Genomic DNA, 9,342 nt, shown 5'->3' on the forward strand with positions numbered 1-9,342 from the left:
TTAGGTTCAAGGGATATATGTGCAGGTTTGTTACAGGGTAGATTGCATGTTGCAGGGGTTTGGTGTACACAATATTTCATCACTCAGGTACTGAAGGTATTACCGGATAGGTAGTTTTTTGGTTTTCACCCTCCTACTACCCTCCATCTTCAAGTAGGCCCCAGTGTCTATTGTTCCCTTCTTTGCATCCACATATACTCAATGTTTAGCTCCCTTTCACATAGGTGAGAATATGTTGTATTTGCTTTTCTGTTCCTTCCTACATGAATTCACTTAGGATAATGGCTTCCAGTTCTATCCACGTTGCTGCAAAGGACATAATTTCATTCTTTCTTATGGCTGCATAGTGTTCCATGGTGTATATGTACCACATTTTCTTTATCCAGTCCACCATCAATGGGCATCTAGGTTGATTCCATGTCTTTACCATTGTGAGTAGTGCAGCAATGAACATATGAGTTCATGTGTCTTTATGGTAGAATGATTTATATTCCTTTGGCTATATACCCAATAATGGGATTGCTAGGTTGAATATTGATTCTACATTCTTTGAGAAATATCCAAACTGCTTTCCACAGAGGCTGAAGTAATTTACATTCCCACTAGCATTGTGTAAGCAGTATCTTTTCTCTGCAACCTCATCAGCATCTGTTATTCTTTAACTTTTTAATCCTAGCCTTTCTAACTGGTGCAAGATGGTATCTCATTCTGATTTTGATTTGCATTCTCTAATGATTAGTGATGTTGAACATTTCTTCATATGCTTGTTGGCCACATGAACGTCTTCTTTGGAGAAATGCTTGTTCATGTCCTTTGCTCATTTTTCATGAGGTTGTTTTTTTTGCTTGTTAATTTGTTTAAATTCTTTATAGTTTCTGGATATTAGACCTTTGTGAAATGCAGTTTACAATATTTTCTCCCATTCCATAGGCTGTCTGTTTACTCTGCTGATAGTTATTTTTGCTGTGCAGAATCTATTTAATTTAATTAGGTCCTATCTGTCAATTTCTGTTTTTGCTGCAACTGCTTTTGGAGTTTTCATCATGAAATCTTTACTAGGATCTATGTCCACAATGGTATTTCCTAGGTTTACCTCTAGGGCTTTTATAGTTTTAGGTTTTATATTTAAGTCTTTAAATCCACCTTGAGTTGATTTTTGTAGATGTTATAAGCAAGGAGTTCAGTTTCAGTCTTCTGCATATGGCTAGCCAGTTATTCAAGCACCATTTTTGAGCAGGGAGTCCTTTCCCGATTGCTTGGTTTTATCGACTTTGTTGAAGATCTGATGGCTGTAGTTGTACAACTTTATTTATGGGTTCTCTAACCTGTTCCATTGGTCTATCTGTCTGTTTTTGTGCCAGTGCAATGTTGTTTTGGTTACTGTAGCCTTGTAGTATAGTTTGAAGTTGGATAATGTGATACCTCTGGTTTTGTTTTTCCTACTTAATATTGCTTTGGCTATTTGAGCTTCTTTTCTGGTTCTATATAAATTTTAGAATAGTTTTTCTTATTCTTCAAAAATTGTCATTGGTGTTTTGATAGGAATAGCATTGAATCTGAAAATTGTTTTCAGTAGTATGGCCATTGTAACAATATTGATTCTTCCTATCTATGAGCATGGAATGTTTTGTTTGTTTCATCTCTGATTTCTTTCGTCAGTGTTTTGTAATTCTCATTGTAGAGATCTTTCACCTCCCTGATTAAATGTATTACTAGATATTTTATTCTTTTTCTGGTTATTGTGAATGGGATTGTATTCTTGAATTGGCTCTCACATTGATGCATAGACATTCTACTGATTTTTGTACTTTGATTTTGTATCCTGAAACTTTTCTGATGTTATTTATCAGATCTAGGAGACTTTGAGGAGTGACTGGGGTTTTCTAGGTATATACTCTCTGTGGAGCGAGATAGTTTGACTTCCCCTCTTTCATACTTGGATGGCTTTTATTTCTTTCCCTTGCCTGATTGCTCTGACTAGGATTTCCAGTACTATGTTGAACACAAGGAGTGAGAGTGGGCATCCTTGTCTTGTTCTTGTTCTCAGGTAGAATGCTTCCAGCTTTTGCCTGTTCAGTATGATGTTGGCTGTGGGTTTGTCACAGAAGCCTATTTTTATTTTGAGGTACGTACCTTTGACACCTAGTTTGTTGAGGGTTTTTAGCATGGACTGGGTGTTAAATTTTATCAAAAGCCTTTTCTGTGTCTATTAAGATGATCATGTGGTTTTTGTTTTTAGTTCTGTTTATGTGATTATCACATTTATTGATTGCAACCTTGCATCCCAGGAATAAAGTGTATTTGATTGTGGTGGATTAGCTTTTTGATGTACTATTAGATTTGGTTTGCTAGTATTTTCTTGAGGATTTTTTGCATCTATGTGCAGCAAGGATATTGGCCTGAAGTTCGTGTGTGTGTGACTGCCAGATTTTGCTATTATAATGATGCTGGCTTCACAGAATGAGAGAGGGAAGAATCCCTCCGGCTCAATTTTTTGGAGTAGTTTCAGTAGGATTAGTACTAACTCTTCTTTATACATCTGGTAGAATTTGGCTGTGAATCTGTCTGGTCCAGGGATTTTTTTCTGGTTGGTAGACTTTTTATTACTGATTCAATTTTGGAACTCACTATTGGTCTGTTCAGGGTTTCAATTTCTTCCTATTTCAGTCTTGGAGGTTGTATATTTCCAGGAATTTATCAGTTTCTTCCAGGTTTTCTAGTTTGTGTGCATAAAAGTGTTCATAAAGTTTCTGAGGGTTTTTGTACTTCTATATGGTTAGTAATTTTATTCTCTATTCTAAATCTTTCAATCCTGAATATGTAGCCAGTTTTAAGTGCATAACATTTTATCCCCACAAGTTTAAATATCTATTTATATTCTTTTATTCTATCTTTAGGCAGGATCCCACTCTGTTGCCCAGGCTGGAGTGCAGTGGCACAATCATAGCTCACTGCACTGCAGCCTTGACCTTGCCAGCTCCCAGCGACCCTCCCACCTCAGCCTCCTGGGTTGCTGGGACTATAGACACGCACCACCACACCTGGCTAGTTTTTATATTTTTTGGCAGAGATGGGGTTTCACCATGTCACCCAGGCTGGCCTTGAACTCCTGGGCTCAAGCAATCTGCCCACCTCAACCTCCCAAAGTGCTGGGATTGCAGGCACAAGCCACTGCGCTGGCCTATTTACATTCTTAATGTGTGTTTTCTTTTTAGCTTTCCTCATTACATGAAATGTTGGACATACTCTGAGTTAATTGCTAAAAGAAATGTTATTATTGGACATGAAGTACAGTAACAGCTCATTTATCTGGTAAATTTGACTGCTTAGTAGGAAGCAGAAAAGGCCTCTGTGCAGCTATAACAGCCCTCAATCATAACTTATCTATAGCTTCCTTTTGGGTTCTTGCTTAGGTCTTGATTTCCATCTTTCATTCCTTTTCCTCTGTGCTTACCTTGTGTCCTTCGTTCTTTTCTTCTCTCTTTTATTGAACACTTATTGAGTGCTTATAAAGATGTGGGCATTGTGCTAAGGGTTGAGGAGACAATGATGAACTAATCTGAATATAATCTCTGCTTGTATGGAACTTGTAGTCTAGTGGGAGGGTTGAATGTTAATTGAATTATTATGTTAGGAAATGTTTAAAATACATGTGAGATAAGTGTTCTGAAAAAACTAAATGAGGCCAGGCATGGTGACTCACACCTGTAATCCCAGCACTTTGGGAGGCTGAGGTGGATGGATGAAGAGGTCAAGAGATCAAGACCATCCTGGCCAACATGGTGAAACCCCACCTCTACTAAAAATACAAAAAATTATCCAGGTGTGGTGGAGGGCACCTGTACTCCCAGCTACTCAGGAGGCTGAGGCAGGAGAATCACTTGAACCTGGGAAGCGGAGGTTGCAATGAGCTGAGACTATGCCACTGCACTCCAGCCTGGCAAAAGAGTGAGACTCCATCTCAAAAAAAAAAAAAAAAAAAAAAAAAAAAGGACATGTAGCACAAAAGTTAAGGGGGCAGGGCTTTTAATTCCCTTGATTTAAATCATATTCCCAATTCTTCCTTGTTTTGTGACCTTATACTACCTACCAGCACTTTTGTGCCTCAATTTCTTCATTTGTGCTATGCTTTAAATGGTTACCCTCCAAAATTCAGGTGTTGGCAATGTCATGGTATTAAGAGGTCGACCTTTAATAGGTGAATAGGCCATGAGAGCTTCCTCCTGGTTAATGAGATTAAGACCCTTAGAAAAGATGCTTCCTGCAGCATTTAGTTAGCTTGCCCTTCTGCTTTCTGCCATGTGAGGATGTAGCAAGAAGGCCCTCACCAGACCAAATGCTGACACCTTGATCTTGGACTTCCCACCTTCCAAACTGTGAAAAATAAATTTCTGGTTTTAATAAATTACCCATTCTCAAGTTTTATGTTAAAGCAGTACAAATGGCCTAAAATGGGAATGATATGGTCTGTAAAATAAGGTTTATGTGAGGATTAAATAGATTGTGTGAGGATTAAATAGATTAATTCAAGTAAATGCTTAGAAGAGAGCTTGTTGTATAGTAGCTCAGCAAGGATACTTAACAAGGGGATTTGACTTTGATGTGGGTCGGGAAAGTCCTTCCTAAGGAAGTAAGGAGGGAGCTGAGGCCTTTGGTGCATGCCTCTCCTCTAGGGTCATAGCAGATCAAAGGAAATTGGCTGACAATTCTTATCTTTTAGTAAGTAATTTCTTAGTCCATAGAGTAATAGCTAACAACAGGAGAAGAGAGATACACTATACCAATTAAACACATGAGCTAGAAAACATAGAAAGTCCTGAGTAATTTTATGTAATGCAGCAAATACTGTTATTAACCCTGCACGCATCACTGTCATAGTAGAATAAATATTGTCTTGGTAGTACGCATTTAGTTACAAGTGACAGACAACCCAGCTCAAATAATGTTGCCTGATGCAAGTTGGAAATCCAAAGGGGAAACTTTCTGGTTTTTTCAATTTAGCTCAATGATGGCATCACAGGCTTATGTTCGTTCTGTTCTGTATTCTAGTTTTCTAACGGGCACTGTACTAAGGCAGTTTCATTTGGTGATTCTTGCGGTTAAACTATGGCTGCTAAGTTTATGGGACATCATCAACCATTTCCATAAAGACTTAGACTTTTTTTTTTTTTTTCTTAGAAGTCTCAAGCAAATACCTTTTGAAGTCTCATGGGCCTAAATGGAATAGAGAAGCCCACTTGTGAAACAATAAATGTGGTCACAGCAAAGTACAATACACAGTACCTTAGACATATCTTCTCCAATTTCAAGTGCCTAGGAAAGTGGGATTAGGAAGTACAATCTCCCAAACCTGAAGTCTTTACTAACAGATGGTGTAAATAAATTTTAAGGGCTACATTTTCAGTGTCTACCACACTAATGCTCAAAAAGATTATTCTAAATTATATAAATGACAGTAAGTACAATTTAAGAATGAAATCCTTGAATTTCTTAAAATTCAGCTTAAATGAGAACACATTTTAGTTAGATATTCGCATACGTGGAATGTTTCATTTGCTGTCAATGCCTCATTGACATGTCTCATTGTTCATAATTGAGTTTCATTGAGAAATTCCTGGGATTATTCTGGCCAATAAACCAGTTTCATGAGATGACATCTGAAACAGTGACAATGATGTTCTTTTGTGTCTTGTCTAGTTATTCCTAAAAATAGCATGACATTAGTGGCCTCAAAACCTTAAATTATGACAATTGCCCCCTCTGGTATAATCTTGACTTTATAGCCCATGATATTTGGCTAAATTGAATTAAATAGAATAACTATCAGTTTTGAGGAAAGTCTGACAAACTGAACATAAATAGACAGGAGAAAAGCATATATAGGTTTGAAGTAAGAGTTACTGGTATCTTCTCTTTGCCTTTTAAAATGGATTTAAAGTTAACTGTGCATTTGGTGAAAAACTATGCAACAGGAGTAAAGTGTTACAAAAAAGCAGGATTATTTAAGAAAGAAAATAGATAACTAGCAAGGGATAAAAATGTTTTGGGGTCATGGGGGATCCATTCAAAAGCAAATTTGCAATTGCTGTAAATGTCTCTTTGGTGGCCAGCATTCCACAAATGCTGCACAGAAACACACTCATTTTCAATGTTAAACAGTTCCAGAGTTATTTTAAAAAGATACTTTCTCAACACATGAAGAAGCTTAAAGTTACAGCATCATGAAAATGTCCTTGGTAGATCCATGTGTTTATCATTTACTCTAGAAATATTTGTGCCTACAGTTTTTCCTTTGAGAGCTGTATTTAGGTGGTCCTGACTGAGCATTCTGTATCTGTGGGAGATTTTAGTTTGCTGGGGAAAACTTTCACAAACGTTGAAGTTAACCCAATGTTTCTGCCTTGCACTTAATTGAGATATTTTGGGAATGAGCAGTCAGAATATTTTCTATTATAAGTGGCATAACATAATTAAAACTAAAAATGGAAAGTCAAATTATAAGAATTTGTCACCCCCGCGTGCCAGCCCTGCCGAGCCGGCCAGCCGGCCTGGCTCCCATCCCTGGCACGGATCGGCGGGCGGCTGCCCTAAGTAGAAGGGGATGGGTCTGGGCCGGCCGGCGGGCGAGGATGCAGAACTTCTGCGCTGCCCTAACCGCACGCAGAAGAGCATGCAGTCCGACATGGCCTTCTTCAAGTTCCCGCGGGACCCGGCCAGATGCCGGAAGTGGGTGAAGAATTGAAGGAGAGCAGATTTAGAAGATAAAACACCTGATCAGCTAAATAAACATTATCAATTATGTGTCAAACATTTTGAGACCTCTAGGATCTGTAGAACTATATACATTTTGCAAAGGCATCAGAAAACTAAATAATTGGTTTATTTCTCAAAATTAATTGAAGCAGATACTTGTGAAGTCATTGGGAGAGTCCTTAGAGGACAGTTCTTCCAGATAATGAAATACCAACAATATTTGATCTTACCAGTCATTTGAACAACACACAGAGTAGACACAGAAAACAAATAAAATAACTGAGTGAAGAAGAAATCAGGACACTGAAACAGAAAAAAATTGATAAAACTTCTGAACACAAACAAAAACATAAAGAAATCAACAATAGCAACGCTCAGAACCCCAGTGAAGAAGGGGGTGAAGGATAAGATGAGGACATTTTACCTCTAACCCTTGAAGAGAAGGAAAACAGAGAATAACTAAAATCTCTGTTTGAAATCTTGATTCCGATGGGAAAGCAAAACATACCTCTGGATGGATATGAGGCTGATGAAATCCCAGAAGATCCTTTTACTCCAGATAACTTTCAAGCACTGCTGGAGTGTCAGATAAATTCTGGTGAAGAGTTTCTGAGAAAATGGTTTGAGACAACAGCAGTTAACACGTTGTTTTGTTCAGAAACACAGTAGAAACAGATGCTAGGGATCTATGAGAGCGGTATTTGAGAAGAAACTCTCAGGGAAGTGAGAGACTCACATTTCTTTTCCATTATCACTGATGATGTAGTGGACATAACAAGGGAAGAGCACCTACCTACCTGTGTTGGTGAGGTTTGTTGATGAATCTCATAACTTAAGAGAAGAATTTGTAGGCTTCCTGCCTTATGAAGCTGATGCAGAAATTTTGGCTGTGAAATTTCACACTATGATAACTGAGAAGTGGGGATTAAATATGGAGTATTGTCGTGGCCAGGCTTACATTGTGTCTAGTGGATTTTCTTCCAAAATGAAAGTTGTTGCTTCTAGACTTTCAGAGAAATATCCCCAAGCTATTTACATGCTCTACTCTTCCTGTGCCATAAATATGTGTTGGCAAAATCAGTACCTGTTATGGGAGTATCTGTTGCTTTAAGAACAATTGAGGAAGTTTGTTCTTTTTTCCATCGATCGCCACGACTGCTTTTAGAACTTGACAATATAATTTCTGTCCTTTTTCAGAACAGTAAAGAAAGGGGTAAAGAAGTGAAGGAAATCTGCATTCTCCATGAACAGGCAGGCATGATGCTTTTGAAATTTTAGTGGAACTCCAACAAGCACTTGTTTTATGTTTAGAGAGTATAAATAGTGACACAAATATTAGATGGAATAACTGTATAGCTGGCCGTGCATTTGTACTCCGCAGTGCAGTAACAGATTTTGATTTCATTGTTACTACTCTTGTTCTTAAAAATGTCCTTTTACAAGAGCCTTTGGGAAAAATCTCCAGGGTCAAACCTCTGATGTCTTATTTGCAGCCGGTAGCTTGACTGCAGTACTGTGTTCACTCAATGGAGTGATGGAAAATATTGAAGTTTATCATGAATTTTGGTTTGAGGAAGCCACAGATTTGGCAACCAAATGATTTTCAAATGAAACTCCCTGGGAAATTCCGCAGAGCTCACCAGGGTAACTTGGAATCCCAGTTAACCTCTGAGATTTACTATAGAGAAACCCTAAGTGTCCCAACAGTGGAGCACATTATTCAGGAACTTAAAGATATATTCTCAGAACAGCACCTCAAAGCTCTTAAATGCTTATCTCTGGTACCCACAGTCATGGAACAACTCAAATTCAATACCTAGGAGGAACACCATGCTGACGTGTTGTAGAAGTGGCTTACCCAATCCCGACACGCTCTCAGTCAAGCTTCATTGTTGGAGAATCAAATAGAAACACAGGAGGAAAGATATAGAGCTTCCATCCATCATCTATGAAGCCCTCCATCTACCTGACATCAAGTTTTTTCCTAATGTATATGCATTGCTGAAGGTCTTGTGTATTCGTCCTGTGATGAAGGTTGAGAATGAGTGGTATGAAAATGGATGAAAGCATCTTAAAGCATATTTGAAGTACACTTTGACAGACCAAAGGTCAAGTAACTTGGCTTTGCTTAACATGAATTTTGATATAAAACATGACCTGGATTTAATGGTGGACACATATATTAAACTCTATACAAGTAAGTCAGAGCTTCCCACAGATAATTCGGAAACCATGGAAAATATCTAAGAGACTTTTAAAAATAGACTTTCTTTCTTTTTTTTTTTTTTGAGACGGAGTGCAGGTGGCGCGTTCTCGGCTCACTGCAAGCTCTGCCTCCCAGGTTCCCGCTATTCTCCTGCCTCTGCCTTCTGAGTAGCTGGGACTACAGAGGCCAGCCACCACTCCTGGCTAATTTTTTGGCTAATTTTTTTGTATTTTTAGTGGAGACAGGGTTTCACCATGTTAGCCAGGATGGTCTTGATGTCCTGACCTTGTGATCCACCCTCCTCGGCCTCCCCCAAAAAATAGGGTTTCTTATATTTGATGTTTGGAAGTAAAGCAATAAGGTGTATGTAGGCCACTTAATCA

The 9,342-nt window shown here is 38.4% G+C and overlaps 1 pseudogene; it reads left to right on the plus strand.

The window, feature by feature from the left end:
* Positions 1-6,629: 6,629 nt before the first annotated feature.
* On the plus strand, positions 6,630-9,000 carry LOC111551330 (annotated as a pseudogene).
* The last annotated feature ends 342 nt before the right edge of the window (positions 9,001-9,342 follow it).

Source organism: Piliocolobus tephrosceles, chromosome 9, assembly GCF_002776525.5.
Source record: "Piliocolobus tephrosceles isolate RC106 chromosome 9, ASM277652v3, whole genome shotgun sequence".
Classification (NCBI taxonomy): Eukaryota; Metazoa; Chordata; class Mammalia; order Primates; family Cercopithecidae; genus Piliocolobus; species Piliocolobus tephrosceles.